At 38.8% G+C, this 23,455-nt stretch overlaps 1 pseudogene; it reads right to left on the reverse strand.

The window, feature by feature from the left end:
* LOC114900459 overlaps positions 1 to 15,500 on the reverse strand; it is a 35,028-nt pseudogene extending 19,528 nt beyond the window's left edge.
* Positions 15,501 to 23,455: the final 7,955 nt, after the last annotated feature.

Genomic DNA, 23,455 nt, shown 5'->3' on the forward strand with positions numbered 1-23,455 from the left:
CTTAAGATTTTTAATGCAAGTGTTGATAGCTCTGGACCGTGGGCTCTGCTTGTATAGACCAACATTTGAATAATTCTCAAACCTCTACTTTGGTCATCTGCATCTTTTAATCTAAAATCCCATCAATCAAGTTTCTAGAAAAAGAATTGCCATGAATACATTCCCTTAAGATATACATCTTTGATGTATAAGGTACTACAGTTGGAACTCTGGGAAATATGGAGGCATGAATTTATATTTCAACTGGAGGCTTTTGGAATTAACTCAAATTTCCATAAAAGCTGACACTACTACCCTTTCTTACGTTCCACCCTAATGGTACATTCTTACTGAATACAAGGGATACCCATTGTATACTTATTAAGTACTCAGAGGACATCAGGCAACTCCACTGAAATCCAGAGATTTATAAGTCTTACTCAAGTCTCTGTTCGTGTCCTCAGCTAGCTCAAATGTAGAAGAAAAAGTAGACAATTCTACTACAATTCTACAAATTCTACTACAAAACTACAATTCTATGTGAAAAATACCTGGCATCTCCTAAGTGGGGAGTAAAGATAATCCATTGGTTGTGGGAAAATACTGGAACTTCTGTGTGTATGTATTTTTTTAGACTCATTATTTTAAATTTCTCTTCTTAATATACATGGCATAAATGCATAAATTGGGAAACTAAAAAATTTAAATTCAACATTTAAATTGTCTTTAATATGGAATCTGTTTATATCTTTATCTCACATGTAGATGTTTACATAATTCATTTGGGAACTAACATATGGTAGTGGTCATACTGTGCATGAGAAGTTTGGAAACTTTAATTAAAATAGTATTGGTTATACCAATAGTTAGCATGTCCTTAAGCAAATAATTTTTCCTTTAAACTATCTGAGATTCTGTGTCTTTTCTTCCCTAATTTCTCCTTCTCCTAAATAATAAACATTTATTGTAAGATTACTATGTGTCAAGAACTTTTCTAAGCAATGTATTAATCCATTAGATACTTATAACAACCTTATGATGGAGGTGCTGTAGTCATCCGCATTTTACAAATGAGGAAGCCGAAGCAAAGACGTTATTAAGGAACTTGCCCAAGATGGCAGAGCTAAGCACTGGCAGGCCAGGAGTCTGAAGTTTGGGTTAGAGAACTTCTAAAATAATTTTTAATTATAAATTTATTGAATTTCCCATGGTGGTGCCAGGGGCTCATTTAATAATTCATTGATGATTTATTGAGCACTTACTGTATGCCAGACATTGTGCTAGCTGTAGATTTTATCAAAATGAAAGAAGGTTCAGAGTCTATTGGGAAGATAGCCATGTAATCTTACAACTGTTGGAACTCAGAAGAGAAAGCATGGACTGGCCAGGAAATGTCTGAAAAAGTGATATTAATGGGAATACGAAAGTAGGGGTTAGAGACTGACAGGTTAACAAAAGGAAGGGATCAGAACAGAGAGGACAGCATTAGCCAGGGAACAAGTGCGAGAGAGAGAGAATGCATTTGAAAAACTGAAAGTGTCTCAGCACGTTGTGTTTGGGGAAATATAGAAGGCAAGAAATGAAACAGAGTCAGCATCCTGAGTAGCCTCTTGGGCTGGATTTTAGCTCCTAGTGGATAATGAGCTACTGAGAGACTTTAAGGGATGGGATGATAGAGTCAGATGTGTACTTTAGAAGTTGTATTCTGGCTTTGGTGTGGAGACTGGAGAGAAGGGTTGTGAACCTGGGGTCTGGGAGTCCAGCTTTAAGAGTATGGAAATTGTTAGTTCACGTGTTCATTTATGAAATTCTCTTAGTTTCTTCATTCACCTGTTTAACCTATATTTTGTGTGCTCACCATGTACCAGATACTGTTCTCAGTGCTTGAACGATATGAGTGAAGAAAACAGGCAAAAATCTTTGCCCTTGAGGAGGTTAAAGTCTAGTGTAGCTCAGGTATAATTACAAGGAAGGATTTGATGGGTTTGTGAGATATTTAGGAGGGAGAACTGATAGGACTAGTGGTTAGGACTGAATCGTGGCTTCTTAAAATAAGATCTGAAAAACCCATGGAGCATCAATCCTGCATTAACAGAAAATCATCCCAACAACTAAGAAGGGAGTTGGCCGCTTAAGAAAGCTGAGGGAACATAGTTAAACTGATTTCATGGGCACAGGGAATGGAGTGGGGAGGGGTCGGTGGCCATTGGAAACCTTCCTGGGCCATCAGGATGGTTCATGAGACTGACGATTGCCAACTGCCTGCTACTCCTCCTGACCTTCAACCCAAGAGGTTTCCAAAGCAAAACTTCCTCTTGAAAGTTTTGATTTGCCATTTGGTGGAGGAATTAATATAATGTCACTGACAGCTATGTTCACGGAAGGGACTTCCTGAAAGCAGAATAATTGGACATAGAGGTTTTATACTGTGAGTTTAGATTTTCAGGCCTTACATAAGGCCTGAAAATTGTCCTTTGATCATCTTTCCCAATCAGAGTAAGAGTCAGGCCCATTTATTGCCAACTTTAGAGAATAATATGTCAACTTTGTAAAAGAGAAGAAATAGCAAGTTTACAAAGACTTTAAATCACACTGTACACTTTGCAACAAGTCTCAACAGGTAACAGTGCTGCTGTGCCACACGTAGTCTCCTTGACCTGCCAAGGTATATACAGATCTATAGAAATAATCACCAGCAAAGAGAGGCTGGGTGAGTGGGTGGTTAGAACTTCAGCTCTTCAGGGCTCTTCAGGGCTCTTTCTAGCCTTGGTGTTGACTCATTTGAAGCAGACATTGGGTCAGATTCTTGACTCCCGTATGCCTGCCTGTTTGTCCATTGGGAGAAGGGGGAGAAAGGCAGTACTTGGCACCCAGACAGGGTTCATGAAGTGTTTTAAGAGTCTGAATTGAAAGGCTGTTAACGTCAAACAGAAGTGCATGGGATTCTGTTTTTTTATGGACAGCATGAATAAGAAGCGGAGGTGATGTGACTGAAAATATCTCTGAATAAGAGTCTTTTCAGAAATGGGGGATGATTGGCAGAGGCCCAGAAGGTAGGGATGTCAAACATCTTGGCCCTGGCCATGGTCACTTGGCATCTAAGGGACAGCACTGGAGCTGGCCTCAGATCCTTGTAGGCTTGGAGCTGTCAGGAGGAGAGCAAGCAGAGAGCTCCCTCTCCACTGTTGGGACCCTATGACACGCTGCCGAAATAACTTTGATACCTTCGGGCTGTTCATACGAATTTAGGTAGTGCATCAGTCTTGGGGAGGTGAGTGATGAAATGCAAACCACAGAGAGAGAAAGAGTCTTTGTTTACTTTCCCTTTTCCTGGTATGTGGCTAAACAGGTTAAACACCTGTGAGGAGGGTGCTTCAGGGACACCCTCGTACGCAAATTGTTCATGGGTGTCTTGGAGATTGCATGCCTCTCATGCAGTGATTAGTTGCCTCTTCATCACTGGCGAGGCTGGCAGCAAGGAGCAGGGCCTTCACCTGCAGGTGTTGCCATGGCAAAGGACACTTGGAAGAGATTCAGGCAACATTAGAAGGCAAAAGTGAAAATGAGAGTTGAGAGAAAATAGAAGCTGATTCAAGGAGATATTTGAGTGGATTAAACCGCCTTCTGCACAATAGCCATTGCCAAGCTCGATATCAACCCCACCTTTCTCCTCCTAACTCCCGAGGTTCTCTGAGTCCTGGTAATCTGGTGCGTAAGCTGTTTTTTAAAGTTAAAATTAAAAAAAAAAAATACAGCAAAGATTTATTGTTAGCACACTGCAAAATTTATTCTGCTCTTAGGAGACATGGTTTGGTTTCTTAATCCAAACAGAATTATTAAGTGAGAATTGGTTTATGGACTCTATTAAACAATTTCTTTTTCCCTATTCAAAATCAGCTAGCAAAGTAGCTCATTTTATCTAGTACACTGGATTTTTTTCTCTCATTACCACCTTCGTTACTGTCCACGTGGCTTTTCAAGAAAGCCAAGCCACATTTCTCCTGTGTCACTTAAAGAGACTTTGCCTTAACTTTCCCCTGGCCTCCACATTGAATTTGATTTTCTGTGTTCCCACTTCTGCATTTTTGCCTATTATTTATAATAATCTGGTTTTTATTCACTAAGCTTCCCCAGAACTTGAAGATATTTATGGTCAGATTTTCTATAGGTCATTATCCTCTAAGTAAAATAGAACTACCTATTTATCTCTCTATATATTTTAGGAATTTCCAGTTAAAGCCAGGAACAGATTCCCTTTTTTTTTACTGATTGGTTAATCACTTTGTTATCTACATAGTGATGTTAATAATAATAATGACAGATATGTATTGACTGCATATCCAGTTGTATCAATATCCTTGGGGGTGAGGCCCAGGTAGAGGTACTATCTCAAAGCTCCCCAGGGTTGAGGAACCCTGTGGTGTAGTAGGTTCATGGGGTGATTGGGAAGGCACTGCTTATTCCATGGTAGATATTCAATATGCATTGGTTTCATAAATTTCTTATGAGTTCTCGTAAAAAAAAAAAGAAAAAGGGCTTCCCTGGTGGCGCAGTGGTTGCGAGTCCGCCTGCCGATGCAGGGGACACGGGTTTGTGCCCCGGTTCCGGGAAGATCCCACATGCCGCGGAGCGGCTGGGCGCGTGAGCCATGGCCGCTGAGCCTGCGCGTCCGGAGCCTGTGCTCCGCAACGGGAGAGGCCACGACAGTGAGAGGCCCGCGTACCGCAAAAAAAAAAAAAAAAAGTGCCGTGCCTCTAGTTGCCCTTTCTCTTTAGCAGGGCAGAGAGAACTGTTGGGATCATCTAGGCCTTAGAGGGAGAGCTGCGGACTGTGAGCAATGTCTGTGGGTCTCTTTTTTACGTACCCTTCTGAATTGACTGAGAAGGGTCTCTTGGATGCTATTTCTACTAGGAAACAGATTTGAAAATAGGATGATGTTCCTTAAAATGGAAGGGCTAACAAGTAACTCAGGTGTATACAGTGAGACTGCATTGTTGGTAAGCACTTGGGCTGGGCGGAACCCTCTTCTGGGTATTGGAGTTACCAGTGTATTTTCTGAGCCTTTGATTTCATCTCATTCCTGTGGTCTCTGTAAAACTGAAGAGGAAAAGTTTTTTTTTTTTTTTTTTTTTTACAATGAGCCTTCTCTATGTGATCTGAGGTGTGATTAACCTTGCGTTGGCCTTCATCTTAAAAGTCGGTTCAAGTAACAAAGGACCTTTACCAAGAAAGGTCAGTGGGGGGTTGCACTGTGACATCTGTTCTGAGCTAGAACCTGGAAAGGACTCATAGGCCCCATGATGAGAAAATGTCATTTAAATGGACCAGGAGAAGAAAGGGCAGAAAGAAATGAAGTGAGTCTGGCACTGAAATCTAGTTTTCCTATATCCAGAGGTTAATGTATTTCCTAAGTTTGCCACGTGCAAAGAAAATCGCCTCCTAAGTGAGTACTAATGCTGACATTATTTGATGGTTTGAAGGTCAGCATGGTAAAATTTGCCAAGCCATTTTTCTAGATATATTGTCTACCTGGAAAAAGTCAAGTACAAAGATTGTCATAGATTTTCTGAATATTCTAATCAAATTTTGATCTGGTTGTACTGTTTAAACCCACTGTCAACATGCCGACACACACTGTGTGAAGCTGAGGTGCAAGAGTGATTTGCTATCCACTGATCATCTCCTTTATTCCACACTGACACTGTCATATAGAAAGTCCCAGAAGTTCTTTGGGACAAAAAGGATTAATGCCAAAGTTGAATGAGTTACAGCCATTGCCACCTAATTAAAATGATTTTGTGCCATTTGCTTTTGTTGGGCAGGATCCACACACAATATAATTTTAATCCTGTTTATATACGCTCTTGGGATAGATTTGAGATTAGCATTGCCATTTAAGTGAGTTAATCAAGCATACTGTATTCAGCTTTTGTTTTTCCATTGTATGTGAAAGGTGACCACTGCAGATGGGTTACCCAACTGGCCGCTTACTCTCTTAACAAGAAGAGGTGGTTTTCAGTGTCTGATCATTAACCCAGCCTCAGCCCCAGCGACTCTTGCTGCCTAGTCCTTGGAATGGTACAGCTGTTGTCAGTCACAGAGGAGAACTCTAGTTAGGCACTGCTTTGCTTTGGCTGTGTTTACATGCCTCTACACAAGGGGAGGGGAGGGAGAAAAAGAGAAAAAAAAATACAACTCCCCTAAAAAGCAAACACCATTTTTTGTATGCCTGGCTCTGTTTATGTGTATAAAATGGACATTATGGTGGAGTGAAAAAGACCCTCATAAAAATCCTTCTTGAAAACTATTGTTGCTGACAGCCGTGACCTCTGTGAGTCTGCATGTTTACCCATAATTCATAATTAACAAAGACATTAGAACTGCCACAGGAGAATTCTGGGCTTTATTTCTTTCTAACTGGGCAGTACTAATGCTGGAAGTGCTCCCAAATCAGTGATTTAACATTTCAGGAAATCTTGGAGAGGCAGCAGAAGCCTCCTTATATAGCTCATACGCTGGGACTTTGGTGATACAGATACGGCCGAGATAATTATTCAGTTCTCGTTATTGCTGTAGCTCTGCACCTGATCCCCGAGCCATTAGAGCACTCTGCAGGTTATTACAACTATCAAACATCAAGGTCTCTTTTCTAGTCTCTTGACTATGTGGTTATCATTTTACTTCTTTTAAATCCCCCATCTGCATAGAAAGCCTCTGTGTTTTTCACTGAGATCTGCTCACAGCCTCCCCCCCGCACCCCCTTCTTTATTGCTCCTTAAATGGAGCCCTTTTCTTATCAGCATGTTAGCATAAAAATGTAAACCTCATGCTTCTCCACTTGTATTGTTTTTATACCCTCTCTCTTGTTTGATTTTCTCTTTGAGGCTGTGCACACCTACACTTTAATTTGGGAAGCAAATGAGTCAGTGGAGGAGAATTCTCTCAAGCTCAAGGAAAGCACGATAATGTAATCTCAGATGACGGGAGTTGTCCGTGTCCATGTTTAACCTTCTGCTTAGTTGAGGACCCTCTTGACTTTATTGTATGTTTCTGCCTATTGCTGCAGTATTTCAGATGGTACCAAAACATAGCAGATTACAGGAGACTACAGTGACAACTTGCAAAAAGTGGTTTTGTATTGTGGGTGTATTTAACAATTCATTATGTTTTAATCTTTTCACCAGAAAGTGTACCCTTTCTTGGCATTTAACGTGAAGTAGTCTCTCTGATGGAATACACTTTCAGTTTTGGTTACAATCTAGTGGTGTAATAAGTTTCCTTCTAATACTTTTCTAGACAAACTATAGCATGATCAAAACCAGACAGCTCTGAGTATTCTGGGCACTGTGTCAGCTATCCAGGGGCAGACAGTCACTTATGATATATAAAGATAATACTATAAATTAAGAGTCTGAAGCAGACCTTTGTGAACTGCATCTTAAGTGAAAGCAAGTTGCTATTTCTGGATGTTTTTACACAGCCCTACTCCCCTTAGAAATCTTTATTTTGCATGTGATCTCCACCAAACACCTGTAAAAAAGGCATTCCACCCACTGCAGGCCTGTCTGATGAAAAAGCTAATCCACAAGGGGTGAGGGGCAGTCACAGACAGTATGGTGGGGCTAAGAAACATATGGCTTCCTCACTTAATATTGCTGCACAGTTGTTCCACACCATATTCCCTTAAATGGGCATTAACTCTGTAGCCAAATTAGCAGACTATAAAACAAATGAAAATAGAGGCATTTTTTGGTATTACAAAGCTCCCCCCTCCAAAACCATGAAATATGACTTAACAGTGTCTATCAGGTGTGTGTGTGTGTGTGTGTGTGTGTGTGTGTGTGTGTGTGTGTAGTATGTTGCATATAAAAAATGATATATGCTTTAATCTGTACTTCGCTTAATCAGCCTCTACAGAGACACCATCTGATTTTTCTGACTGATGGAAGAGACTGGTTCCTTTCAGGATCTCCTTCTGTCCCTTTCTGCTGAACTAAGAAGGTTTTAAATACATAAAAAATCATGTTCTCCTCTTTTGTTAACTTCCTGGTGATGTGTATTTTTTTTCCTTAGGCACTAAGGAGTATAGATTTCAACACGAAATATATGTATCTATTAGTGTAAATTCATGTAGGTCAACTATAAAAGTAAATCAGTAAGTAGCATTGTTGTGAATTAAGTTTCTCCATAATCAGTGACAGGGATAAGAGTGCTTTACTCTGGGAACCTTGTTTTACTGGTGAATCATTTGAATACTGTTACGGGCTTCCCATGTTGTATGTACTTTCATTTTTGCTACTATATTCAATCCTTTTCTTATACGTTGATCCTTAATATGAGAATTTTTGAGTCAAAATCTTTCTAATTACCTAGTCTGGCCCTCTTATTTAAGGAGAAAACGGACCCAGGGAAGCCAAAGAACTTGCTTAAAGTCACACAGTCAGCTAGTTCATGGCAGACTTTGGTTCTGGTCCCTTGGCCCTCATCTTCTTTCTATAACACGTTACTGCTTCCAGTAATTATATAATTATTTAAATCCTCAAAGCAAGGAAGAACACTTGTGAGTTTTCCTTCCAGAAGAAATGATGATTTGTTCTTAGCCATCCATTCTCTCATTGGTGAGAAAAATGCATAAATTTGCAAGATGGTGGGCCACCAATATGGCAAAGACGTTTTCTTTGTATGACAACCAACTGACCCTTAAATGAATTGAACCTATGACCCCCTTCCTCATTAGCTCCAAAAAAGCTAACTAGCCCAGAAACAATTGTTACAAGCAAGCTACAACACAAATTCACCATGTTATTCCTGTGGGATTAATTAGAGAGCTAAAACAATGCTTTATCATTGAAAGACATACAAAATCATATTGTTATGTTCTTCTGGCTTGTGAACCTCTTGAAATTTTATGCAAAATTTTATGTAAGAGCAAATATACATTGCTCTTGGGAGAGGGTTCCAAGTTTCCGTAAGATTTTCACAATATGTATGTGTGATCCAAAATAGGTTAAAAACAATTGTTCATGCTACAGTGATTTGTGCTGATGTCATCCCTGGTGTTGGTACTCTACCAAACACACAAGAATTGCATTATGCTTTGTTAAACTGGAGGAATATATTATTTCTGTTTTTTACTTGAGGAGAAAAGAAGGAATAGAAAGTAAATATACACATGTGGCCCTTATAATTAGCACTAAATCAATAAAGACTAATTTGGGATATTATGAAAATTTAGTTAATGCTAGTTTGAGTAGAGATGGATATCACCCAAGTCTTGAGTGCTGACTTCGGGACACAAGGAGAAAAATAATTCTGCAGCCTGGAGTGTGGGGCACATGATGGTATCCAGGAAAAGGAGAGTAGAATGGGCAAAGAATAAAATACTCAAATATTCGACAGCATCTTTAACTTACTTAGATGCTATGTAAGAAATAAATTGTCAGTAGGACCTTCCTAGTCATCAGGGGGTTAAAGCACTATAAAGAAACTTGCATATGTACTTTGTTATCCAAGACACAGATAGAGAGATGTCATTCTACTGATATATTACATAAATCATGGTGCCAGCCAGAAAAACAACAGATGACCAATTTGTACAAAGCATTTTTTCCTTATGTTACATTTATTTAAAATACATTAAATCGTTGTGCTAAAATTGAGGCAGCTGGCAGTCCAGGCAACCTTATAAGATTTGTGTTTTCTGGACCCAGGCCCATTCGTTTGGAAAGGTGGATTCATTGGGCTAGTATATTTGCTTAGTCATATGCCAAGCCCTTGGGGGAGTGCAGGTAGTCCAGAATTTACCATGCATTCATTTTTTTGCTCTTATCAGGAATTTTCTGACAAATGGAAGTCAGATGGTTGATACCCATTTACTCCCAAGTGAAGTCACCAATTAATGGTAACGAGGCTCAACCCAAAGAAAAAGACTCAAATGGGATGGAATCTGAAATATCTGGCTGTATTCCAGGGGCCTCTTCTCTCTTTTCATGTTCGTTGACATTGATGTGATGCCTAGTTGACCTTAGGAATAAAAGTCAAGTCTGAGTTGAGTAGGTTTATGTAAACTGATTAAAGCATGGGCCATGTTTTAGGAATTTTAGGGTTTGCTGCTGCATTTTTTTTAAAAATTTTTATTGTGGTATAGTTGATTTACAATGTTGTGTTAGTTTCAGGTGTACAGCAAAGTGAATCTGTTATAGGTATGTCCACTCTTTCTTAGATTCTTTTCCCATATAGGCCATTACAGAGTATTGAGTAGATTTCTCTGTGCTTTACAGTAGGTCCTTATTAGTTATCTATTTTATGTATAGTAGTTGTGTATATATCAATCCCAATCTCCCAACTTATCCCCCCACCCCTGCTCCCTTACCCCCTGATAACCATAAGTTTATTTTCTATATCTGTAACTCTATTTCTGTTTGGTAGATAAGTTCATTTGTAACCTTTTTTTAAATTCCACATATAAGTGATATATGATATTTGTCTTTCTCTGTCTGACTTACTTCAGTCAGTGTGAGCTTTCATCAGATTCTTAATGGGACTGATAACCCTCACAAAAGCATAAGAACCACTGGTGAGGGTTTTATAAATACTCAGTTAAGTCAGCTTCCAACGTCTGTTGTCAACCACATTCAAAACTAATACTGGATAAACCAGACCCAGAACATAGAAGCCCATTTCAAGTGGTCCAGTCTCACATTTCTGCACCTTGTTTAGTGACAGCTTAACCTCTAGGAATGCAGTGTTCTTAGAGGGTTTTGGTAGTGTGAATACCTACGTAAAGTGGTCATTCGAATGTGAAGGTGTTGCTTTCAACAGATTTTTCTTCCCTGTTGGCCAATAATCTGAAGATGGAAGAGATTTCTTCAAGAAGCTGAATCTTGAAAATTGAAGTCACCCAAAGTGATAGGATTGTATTTGAATTCAACGACTATTTTTGTGTCACTACTGTATTCACAACATGCCAGAAACATATTTGGTAAATTTTTAAGGACTTACATGTTTTTTTTCTTAGGATATTGAATTCAGCATAAGAAAGAAATACAAAACAAAGTCTGTTCTCAGTTTATGATTGTCATGGAGAGATTAGTATTTTGGGGAGCCGTGCAAACAAAGAGCAGTTCCAGACCTTGAATTGTACCCAGTTGAATGTCCTAATAGAATATTTGATATAGACAGAGATGGCCGTAACTGGTTAGAAAAAGGAGAGGTTATGGAAGATCATTTACCTAAAGAGGTCATTATGGAAAGTCTCTATAAAGGATATTGTTGGAAGAGGTAGGAATTGAAATAAGTTCTAAACTGTAGAGAAGATTTAGATATGTAGAATTGGGAGAGCACTTAATGGTGTTGGCTGGTAATGAGATCATACCGTCACCATTAGAGTGGATATAAGGCGAGTTTTATTTGTGAGTCCTATAAAAAAATAGGTTAGTGGCTTCCACACTGGAGATGGACCAAAAAAAAAAAAAAAAAAGCAGAAGAAAGGAATTGAACTTTTTTCTTTAAAAACTAAGGGTGTGGGGCTTCCCTGGTGGTGCGGTGGTGCGGTGGTTGAGAGTCCGCCTGCCGATGCAGGGGACACGGCTTTGTGCCCCGGTCCGGGAAGATCCCACGTGCCACGGAGCGGCTGGGCCCGTGAGCCATGGCCGCTGAGCCTGTGCGTCCGGAGCCTGTGCTCTGCAACGGGAGAGGCCACAAGAGTGAGAGGCCCGCGTACTGCAAAAAACAAAAAAAAAAACAACAAAAAAAAACTAAGGGTGTGCTACAAAGTAATGCAGTCAACCTTGAGGAACTGAAAATGTTTCCACCAAGAGTGAGAACTGGAAAGGGCAGAAGTCAAATGCTCTTAAGAGTTGTATTAGAGATAGATCCACTTCAGTGCTAGAATCCACTTAAGCAGAACATATTCATGAAGGGGTACCCAGGATTGGGAACCCAGAACAAGAATATTCTCTCAATGAGTAGCTTTGGTTGACTTTTAAAAGATTGAGACAACCCTGGGATTTCTTATTTTCATCTCAACTAACAGATACATTATTTATATACTGTTAATTAGACATATTACAATGTATATATAGAAAGATTAAAGTATGGTAGGATAAAGTAGAACATATATGCTAGCAGAATACCCCAAAACTAGTAACCAAGAACCTTGTGAAAGATTAAACTATTTATTAGAGTCTGAATTTTTAATTGATTTGAAATCATGTCCAACCATTTTTTCCCACTTGAATGTGTGACACATCTTGAAAATTATCAAGGTTTTAATGGCAAAAAGAAAGGAATTATGTAGATCTCAGTCTTCTACAAAATGATCAGAATCAGAACTGTGGCTAAGTTTAAGAGTCTCAGTTTACTGTAACATTAATTTCTTTCCTTTTTCTTTCCCCTTCCCTCTCCCTTTCCCCTACTCCCTCCTCTTCTGATTCTTTCTGAGTTAGAATTTGAATTCTTGAATTATCAGGAATAGTTTCCTCATGCAAGGGGACTATACGTTTCTGCATTTTAGTAGGATGTAAAATTTTAGGCAATTTATCATAAAATCATTGATCTCCATCCTATCTGGATATACCAAGCATGGTCAAGGATAACAGTAGAATATAGAGGTTCAGTGTTTAGGCTTTGGAGTCAGAAGAACTTGAACTTGAATCCTGGCTTCTTCACTTACATGTTATGGTCAGATTACTGAAACTCTTGGAGTCCCAGTTTCCTCATCTGTTAAGTGGGTGTTATCATACTTCACAGATGTGTTGCAAATATTAAATAAGATAACATACGCAGAGCACTTCATACAATGCCTGGAACACAAAAAGCCTACAGTAAATTGTACCTTTTGATACAGCACTCACACCTGACTTTAGACTTGGCTCTTCAGTTGTGGCTATTATATTATCCTGGCCAGTGGAACATCTGAGAGACATTTTACCATCACTTCCACATTAAAAAATTGTATACTAGACTTTAGGAAATAGACCCTATTTGATTATTGACTACATCCTTGAGAAATAATTGTGTAAAATGTAGACTCAGCCTTGTTCTGCACCTGGTCCTTTAGAATCCTTCTCCCATTCCTCCTCTTCAGCAGGGAGCAACTTAGTATTGCTGAATTTGTAGTGATGTTACAGAACTCCTGGAGGATAAATCCTTCAAATTGGTTAGTGTGCATATTTGGTGGCTTTTTTTTTCCTGACAATCTTAATATCTGTTTTTAATATATGCAATCCATGCCCTAAATGCTGATTAGCAAAGTTGGAGATCGAATAATTTTCTTGGGTGTAGAACATACATTTTTCTTTAAGAAGTGCTGAAATAAAGATCTACAAGACAGCTTCTCTCAAGTGGGTAGAAATATCTGCCTTACAGATTGGCCAGAATAGATATTTATCTGATTAACTGTAACTGTCCTCAAAAATAACTCATACATCTAAACTCTTTAAGTGGTATATAGGAACTGAACCGTTAGATCAATGAGAGTTGAGTAACTAAAATCTCATGCCGTGCTTTAAAGCTAAAAAGCTTGTCCAAAAAACCCCCCAAACCTCCCAAAGCCACTGACTGTATTTAGCCCAAACATTGTGGAAAATCATCTCAGCTCCTTTGGTAGATAATATGCATTGACATAAAAGCTAAGTACAGTTCACAGAACTTGAGAACTTTCTGACATTTGAGCGAGATAATGCAATTGTGAGCTTTAAAACGGTAGTCTACATGTATGTTTGTTTGACAATCTGAAATGTTTCCAAGAGGCCATTAGGGCCTTTCAGGTAGATAATGCACAGAACGAAATTTGCAGTTTTGCCCAAACATGCCTTTAGAAGACATGACATTCTCCAGTGACTCTACTGTTATAGTCTGACAGGTCACCTCTTATTCACATCCTAGATTGTTTTCACTCGTTACCTCTCCATATCAGTTTTGTGTTTTCTTTTCATATTCTCCAAAGCAGAACTATTTGCTTTTCAAATGCATCCTACAAAAAAATCAAGCATCTTTATAGCTATGCTTCAGTGGTGACACCGGCTGAAGAAAGCAAGGGATTTTGAAATGGGAGCCAAAATATCCTGGCACTTCAACTGTACACCAGGGACTAAAATCCTAGACCTGTCCTTCATGTGCCACATTGTGATTGGTGACTGTGGCCAAAATGTTGTATAAACTCACTCCCTGTTCTAGGAATATGGGAACATGTTTCGGAATTTAGGCTCCATTGCTCGTCATGGGTATATTTGCATGTCTTCTTGGGGAAATGGTCTTGAAAACAGAAAGAGTCAGTCCTCAGGCTTTTCTTTGGTCACTTTGGTGGAGGGGAGTTTTAGAAAAGCGGCTGAAAGCTGGAGGCATGCAGCTGGTTTTGTGCTTCCTTGAGGCTTTTTCACTGCCTGTCTTTAGCATCTTCACTTCATTGCCCACGTGTCGCCTGCGCTTAGCCATGAGGTGATATATCCTCTTCCATTCCAAAAACATTGATCTAAGTCTTCCTCCTTCCATTTTTTAATAAATCTTAGTGAAGCAATGTAACATTCCAGGTCAGTCCTGTAGAGCTGTTCTGGCCTCACCGGAGTTGCTGCTGCAGAGCATGGAAACTTGCTGGCACAATATTGCAAAGTGACTCTGTGGGGGCTGGATGACTTCCAGCCAGCAATGAACCATGGCCAAGAAACGCCAATATGGATAATGCAAACAAGAGAGATTTGGGGCACATTTTGATTTAACCATCTGATTTAATTGACAGAATAAATGCACCTGTCAACGGGTAATATTCTTGTGATTGGTTTTGGCTGTGATGATGAGATGATGTTAAAAGAATGTCAGAACAACCTGTCCTGGGACTCTTACAGGCAGTTCTGAGCTAGGGAAGGTCAGTTTTTAACTAGTTAAAAGAAGCAGGATGATCCTCCTGTAATGTGAGGGTATTTTATGGAGACGGCAAATGTTTTATTTGACGTTTTCCCTCTGTGCTTAGCCTTCACCACAAATCAGACCAGGAAGGGGATAGAGGCACACAGAAGTAATTGGCTTTTGAATCACTCTCTGTGGCTACTGGGGATAGTCGTCATTTGGAAATGGAAAACTCAAGTTGTTAAGCCTAAGGCTGCAGCCCGAGTGGTCTTTCTTCCCCCTCCCCCACCCCCCGGGTTGTGGTTCTTTAGCTGCTAGAGTAAGCTATTTAAACAGAATTTCAGTGGGATGAGAATTCAAAGAGGCTTTTACGTCCTGTCTTATTCAGAGAAAATGTTGTACTTTATGAACTTAGAACAAGTATTTTAATTAATACTCGCTCGTTCCTTCATTAACCCTTTGCAACCCAACCCCAATCTCCTCTTGGGAAATTGTGCTCCTGACGTTGCTAATGACTGAATAAGCAACTCTAATACCCTTCTCTTGGCTCTCAGTATCTGCTTTCTGTGCAGTTTAACACTGTTGACCTTTCTCTCATTTTTGAAACTTTCACTTCCCTTGGCTTTCCGGATTGAACTCAGATCTCTATTTCTTGGTCTCCTCCACTGGCGACTCATTCTTTATCTACTCTGTGTAGCCGTTATCCACATTCTTAGGTCTGGACACCTTCTATTTTCTCCCCTCATTTTTCCTCCTGAAGATTTCCCCCCATTCCTATGGTGTTCCTCCTCCTCCTTCTTCCACAGATGCTTCCTAATTTACCTTCCAGAACAGAGTCTATACCTAATACCTGGTCACATAATCAGTGGACAGCAAGATGCATCCCAGACTGACCAAGTTGTTCTGACTCTTCCATTTCTATTGCTAAACATTATCCCGGATAAACCACAATCTCTAAATCATGAAACAGAACTTTTTGGAATAGAAATCCCTTTGAGTATCTGATAAAGGCTGTGGATTTTCTTCTCAGCAAACATTTATACAAACATATATACAAGGGTGGTTCCTAAACTCTTTGAATTCTATCCCTTAGCATTTTGAGGAATCACTATCTTTGGATTAATAACACCTGCTCTGAGCATCTTTGAATCCTTTTATTTTTCTCCTTCAGCCAGCCAGCGACCAAGTCCTGTAGCGTAGTGTTTCTCAAAAGCTGGACTGTAAACCAAGAATCACTTGCTTTTTCTCACCCTTCCCTCCTTGAATCAGAATCTGTTTGCATGAGACAAGGAAACATGTGCTGTTTAAAATAGGCACAACCTAGTCTGAGATCCACTGCTACGGAGTGTGCTTTTCTAGCGCACTTTCCTTCCACTCTTTCGTTTGTGTTCTCATTGACAGCACCCCACTGCCACTTTCATTACCTTTCACCTGGGATGTTGTAATAATTACTGCCACTACTGACTGCCTACTTAATGCCAAGTGCTTTTCATGCATTATCTCATTTAATGGTCACAAGTCCCTAGGAGGTAGGCACTATTAACTCATCCTATCGTTGTGGAAAATCAACCTAAGAAAGATTAAGCAAGTTGTTCAAAGCTACACAGCTAGTAAGTGGTTGTGCTGCAATTCAGATCTAGAGTTATTGAGTTCCAAACTTTGGATGCTTCTCCGGGGCACCCCACTGCCTCTCATTGCTGTAGCTTCTCTCCCTTTTATCTGTCTCTGCATAATTAATTAGTTGTTTTCAGATTTATTTTACTGAAGACAATTTCTGCCAACTTGAATAATAAATTTTTTTTTACTTGGGGTGTAGTTGTTTTACAATGTTGTGTTAGTTTCTACTGTACAGCGAAGTGAAGTGGAGTTCCCTGTGCTATGCAGCAGGTTCTCATTAGTTACCTATTTTATACATATTAGTGTATATATATGTCAATCCCAATCTCCCAATTCATCCCACCCCATCCTTTCCCCTCCTGGGGTCCATACGTTTGTTCTCTATGTCTGTGTCTCTATTTCTGCCTTGCAAACTGGTTCATATGTACCATTTTTCTAGATTCTACATATATGTATTAATATACGATATTTGTTTTTATTTTTCTGACTTAGTTCACTCTGTATGACAGTCTCTAGGTCCATCCATGTCTCTACAGATGACCCAATTTCATTTCTTTTTATGGCAGAGTAATATTCCATTGTATATATGTACCACATCTTCTTTGTCCATTCATCTGTTGATGGGCATTTAGTTTGATTCCATGTCCTGGCTATTGTAAATAGTGCTGCAGTGAACATTCTGATGCATGTGTCTTTTTGAATTATGGTTTCCTCTGGGTATATGCTCAGTAGTGGGATTTCTGGGTCATGTGGTAATTTTATTTTTAGTTTTTTAAGGAACCTCCATACTGTTCTCCGCAGTGGCTCTATCAGTTTACAGTCCCACCAACAGTGCAAGAGGGTTCCCTTTTCTCCACACCCTCTCTAGCATTTATTGTCTGTAGAATTTTTGATGATGACCATTCTGACTGTTATGAGGTGATACCTCATTGTAGTTTTGATTTGCATTTCTCTAATAATTAGTGATGTTGAGCCTCTTTTCAAGTGCCTCTTGGCCATCTGTATGTCTTTTTTGGAGAAATGTCTATCTAGGTCTTCTGCCCATTTTTGGATTGGGTTGTTTGTTTTTTTGATATTGAGCTCCATGAGCTGTTTGTATATTTTGGAAATGAATCCTTTGTCCGTTGATTCGTCTGCAAATATTTTCTCCCATCCTGAGGGTTGTCTTTTCATCTTGTTTATGGTTTCCTTTGCTGTGCAAAAGCTTTTAAGTTTCATTAGGTCCCATGTGTTTTTGTTTTTATTTTCATTACTCTAGGAGGTGGGTCAAAAAAGATTCCTATGTTTTCCTCTAAGAGTTTTATAGTCTCTGGTCTTAGATTTTTGTCTTTAATCCATCTGGAGTTTATTTTTGTGTATGGATGGTGTTAGGGAGTGTTCTAATTTTATTCTTTTACATGTAGCTGTCCAGTTTTCTCAGCACCACTTATTGAAGAGACTATCTTTTCTCCATTGTATATCCTTGCCTCCTTTGTCATAGATTAGTTGACTGTAGGTGCACGGGTTTATGGGTTTTCTATCCTGTTCCTTTGGCCTATATTTCTGTTTTTCTTCCAGTACCATGTCTTGATTATTGTAGCTTTGTAGTATAGTCTGAAGTCAGTGAGTCTGATTCCTCCAGCTCCAGTTTTTTGTTTCTTGATTGCTTTGGCTGTTTGGGGTCTTTTGTGTTTCCATACTAATTGTGAAATTTTTTGTTCTAGTTCTGTGAAAAATGCCATTGGTAGTTTGATATGGATTGCATTGAATCTGTAGATTGCTTTGGGTAGTACAGTCATTTTCACAATGTTGATTCTTCCAATACAAGAACATGGTATATCTCTCCATCTGTTTGTATCACTTTTAATTTCTTTCATCAGTGTCTTATAGTTTTCTGCATGCAGGTCTTTTGTCTCCTTAGGTAGGTTTCTTCCTAGGTATTTTATTCTTTTTGTTGCCGTGGCGAATGGGAATGTTTCCTTAATTTTCTTTCTGAACTTTCATTGTTAGTGTATAGGAATGCAAGAGATTTCTGTGCATTAATTTTGTGTCCTTCAACTTTACCAAATTCATTGACTAGCTCTAGTAGTTTTCTGGTGGAATCTTTAGGATTTTCTATGTATAGTATCATGTTATCTGCAAACAGTGACAGCTTTTTCTTTTCCAATTTGTATTCCTTTTATTTCTTTTTCTTCTCCTATTGCATGCTAGGAATTCCAAAATCTATGTTGAATAATAGTGGCAAGAGTGGGCATCCTTGTCTTGTTCCTTATCTTAGAGGAAATGCTTTCAGTTTTTTACCATTGAGAATGATGTTTGCTGTGGGCTTCTCATATATGGCCTCTATGATGTTGAGGTAGGTTCCCTCTGTGCCCACTTTCTGGAGAGATTTTATCATAAATGGGTGTGTAATAAATTATATCACCTTACATTGTATTTGTTTTTTCTGTCTTTCCATTAGACCACAAGATCCTTAAATTCATGGGCTATGTCTGCCCTGATGTAGAGGAAGAACCCAACAAATGTTTTGAAGAAATAATATCTTTGCATTATGAGAAAACTTTAGTGATCTCATATTGGCCACTGAGTAATTTCTAAGCTGCTTAGTGAGTCATTCAAGCTTCCGTATTAGATTTGATCCCTCTTTTCCTTATCTAACATTTCCTGTGTTGTAGTCAAGTATACTTTCCCAGATATGCTCTTTGCTTATTCAACTTTCTTCCTTTTATCTTTGCTATTCTCTTGGTCTAAGGATTCTTTCTGATCTATTTTATTATTGAATATTACAGGTCTATCAGGCATTAAACACAGATTTCACATTTCTGTGAGGGATTTCCTATTCTTTTCCTGTTCCAAATCTGATTTATTTTCAGAACTGTTATAGAACTTTGCATCATCTTTAAGCTACTAGTTTTATTGTTTCTATTGTATATAGTTGTGCTCATATATAATTTGGCCCACATTTTAAATCTGTTAATAACAGTGTAATGTCTTACTCATATTTGGAATTTCTGTATATCTACAAGAGTGACTTGCATATAGAAGATACATAACAACTTACTGAATATGTCACTTGTCAGAAATTCAGTGTGAGAAAATTTGATAAAATAGTATATGCATAAAATATGTTTAAAAGGTTTAAAGATATTTTTCCAACCAACCATACTTATGACTCTTTACATTATGCCCAGTTCTTGGTTGAATAAAGATCAATTAAAAAAGTTTTAGAGAAGACATCTTTGTTATGCCAGGTGGGATGGTTATCTAAATATCTTTAAACATGGTATTTTTGATGCCCCAAGTGGATTACTGGCAGATCCTCAAGTCCCAATAATCAACAGCACCTACACATCTACAGACTTGTCCGTATTGGTATATTTAAACTTTTACTTGGTGGCTATTTTCCCATTATCCTAGGCTTTAGGATAACTTTGGTTTCATGCCTCTCCAACAAGCTTACAGGCAAATCAAAATTGATAATGTGGGTGGACTTTGAGTCCCAGACATCTCTGTGATGTTTTGAATCTGGACTGTTAACTGACTGTCAGGGGTAATACATATGGTGACTTGAATTAGATTTGAATCTTGGGCCCCAGAGTGAAAGATAAGTTACTTTAAGATATGCTTTAGCAAAAGAAAAGGGACAGTATGCTGACAATTTAAGAAGTATAAGTAATAACTTAGGTTCCCTTGAATTCACATGGCCTTTCAGTAAAAGAACTAAACATTGGGACACTTGGCTCACCAATCTGTAGAGATGAGATCTGTGGGAGTAACCTGGCAAGCTATTGGATGACACTGCTATCTCACCAACTTGCATCTGAAAGTGAATTTATCTGGTTTTAAATAGGGTTACAAAGAATGGAAGTTCTCTAATGACAGGTTCAGTGGTTTAACATACCACTAAACAAAGGGTTGGGAAAAGCTAGGGTTGATTGCAGATGCTCTTGGTAGCAGGAGGCTTTAAGCCTTATGCTTAAGTCATTGAAACCAGATGTTCCAATAGAGGGCACTGGAGCAGAGAGGCAGAGAGTGACTGAGTCCAAGCATGACTTACAGTTGCCGCATTCTCCAGGACCGTTTTTTTTTTTCTTTGCGGTACGCAGGCCTCTCACCGCTGTGGCCTCTCCCGTTGCGGAGCACAGGCTCCGGACGCGCAGGCTCAGCGGCCATGGCTCATGGGCCCAGCTGCTCTGCGGCACGTGGGATCCTCCCGGACCGGGGCACGAACCCGCGTCCCCTGCATCGGCAGGCGGACTCTCAACCACTGCGCCACCAGGGAAGCCCTCCAGCACCGCTTTGACCCAACTGGGTGAATGGTGGAGACTTAGTAAGGAGCTTGAGAACTGATCATTCACAAATTCAGTTTGACAAATTTACATGAGAGAGGCAAGAGTGGAGATAATAGTATGGGAAAGCCTTGAGAACATAGATTACATATGTATTACATAAACATAACATTAAAGGGATATGTTATGTGCATAGTTATTAGCACAGAGGCTTGTTTTTCTTCTGGATTATTGCGTGAAGGTGATAATCTAGGTTTGGTACATTTTTTGGTACATTTACATTTTCTGTAAAGGACATTATTCTGTTAATATTTTAGGTTTTATGGGCCACATACAATATCTCCCTCCTTTTTTTTCCTCGTCCTCATCCTGCTCATCTTTCTACTCCTCTACTTTTCCTCCTTCCTCTTTAAGAATGTAAAAATCATTCTTAGTTCACAGGCCATACAGAAACATGCCACAGGCTGCATTTGGCCTGTGAGCCATAGTTTCCTGACCCTTGTTTGAGGTAATTGAACACTCTAGTAAGTAAACAGTTTCCATACTAATGATGAATGGATTTATAATAGTCACAGAACTGTGACTCCTAAATTTATGTCAGCCAACATTTACTTTTATTTTTGATTATTCAAAATCTAAAAATACTTTATAATAAGTAATATAAGAATTAGTTATCATGTATTAAAATATAATTATAGAAAATAATTTAACTTGGGATAAGTATTTTTAACCCAAGTAAATATTAAGCACTGTAAATATCAAAAAATTACTTTCAGAAATAGGAGAATGGGCTCCAAAATGAAGTTTACTTTAATTGAAGATGTAGAGACATACTTGAATATTTGGTATACTAATTCATCACTGTTGTAAAAATCCCACACAAAACCGTCCTGTGGCTGCCTAGCTTAGTTTTTATGTGTTTCTAAGGTCTGAGTCATAGGTTTCCTTTTCATGTTTCTATCCTTGACCGCCTTCCCTATCTCTATTTGCAGCTCCTTTGGTTTACCATAAAATTCTCTGTTAAATTTATTTTGCATGGCACAAATGCATAAACCATGAGTGCTAAAGTGTAGAGTTGGTGTTTTATTTGGTTTCTGAGGTCATTGAGACAATAGTGTAAGTATTTACCGATTGGTTTTCTTTCGTACTTTAATTCAGAATATCCAGGTATTGAGTATAGAGAGCAAAGAATAGGTTAAAAACAGTTCTTCAAATGGTTAATGTGTATCAGCCTTCTTATTAGTAGAGCATGAAAGATGAGGAATGAAGAACTAATAGGTAAAATAAGGGGCTGAATTCATTACAAAAAATAATAGGAGAGTGTGGAAATAGGATTTGATAGTTTCCCCTGTAGGACTGTTACAACCTCCAAAATAGTTTTCCCCTGCCAATATTCTTACTGCAGCAATACGTAAGAGAAGACATCGCCAGCCTATCAGATAATACACATTTGGAAATACACTTTAAGTTTGATGGGAATGGTTGTTTTGAATAAGATGCAGAAATTATTTTCATATTTGAATGCGGTTATCTGCAAATCCCTGCAAAGGCTCTTCTATCCTCAGATATTCATTAATTGTGAAGATAGAGTGATTCAGCTATGTTTTGAACTGTGAGTGTATAACACCACCCCAGTCTTGAATTTATTTTATATTGAGAAGTGTTCTACTATTTGTGATGCTAATTCTTGAGAATTTTGTTTTTATACTAGAGCTTCTTTCCCATACAGCATAAAAAAAATGAACCTTTTATAAACAAATATGTACTATTCAGCAGTAAGATAGGGCTATTTCTCATCATTCTTATGGAACAGTCATTAAGGTTAGACAGTCAGAAAGGGGGCGGAACATGGAAAAGACCAGTTTTGAAAGTTATTTCCTTATCTGTAGATTAGTGTATTTGCGACCAACTTTTCACTGGCATCAACGTTAACATGACTTCAGTTTCATGTAAAGGAGAGAATAAAATTAGACCTTATTTTCCAATTTATATAAACAGGGTTATTCCAGCCCCTTGTTTCCCTTGTTCTTGACATACACTCCTTGCTTCTGTGTCTGTGGCGTTCTGATATGATACCTGGAAGTTAGCTGACAAGGGCGTTAAATTTGCATTCAAGTGAATTTTTTACATTTTCATAGAGGAGTCTTAAAAATCAGGAACCTTTCAGACTCAAGAAGATGAAAATATAAGAGCAAAATGTACAAGTTGGTATTTTTGAACATGTATGTACAAAAACATGCAACCTGCAGACCACAATACTGCAGAGATTCTCTGCTTTTTCCACATATGAGATGCCTGGGTTCACCACTTTATAGTACTAAGAACAGTTCGAAACTTTCACATTTTTCAAATTTGCTGGTTCCTAGAATAATAGTGTATATCAAAGAAGAGAAAAGTTGTCCTTAAAAGAAGCACATACTTTAATTATCCTGGCAGATTGCATCTTGAATGTTTAGGCTGCTGTCGTGGCCTAACTTCATCTCCAGAGCTCACCAGAGGTCCTGGAGGGTGGCTTCTATTTGAAGATAAGAGCAAGTGGAGGAGACATGGACTCAAGGCAACTCTTCTAGATTCTCACTGAGCCAAGTTCAAGTGGCTGCGACACTCAGAAGGAATAAAGAACAGAGTATGTCCAAATGGATTCCTAGCTTGAAGCTTTCAACCGGGATATGAATCTGCCCTATTCACCTTCCAAAAAACTAATCCCAAATCAGTTTATGGGATTAGTGCAGTAAATCCGTTAATGG

Source organism: Monodon monoceros, unplaced genomic scaffold (genome assembly GCF_005190385.1).
Source record: "Monodon monoceros isolate NGI ecotype Baffin Bay Population unplaced genomic scaffold, NGI_Narwhal_1 Super_Scaffold_19, whole genome shotgun sequence".
Taxonomy (NCBI): domain Eukaryota; kingdom Metazoa; phylum Chordata; class Mammalia; order Artiodactyla; family Monodontidae; genus Monodon; species Monodon monoceros.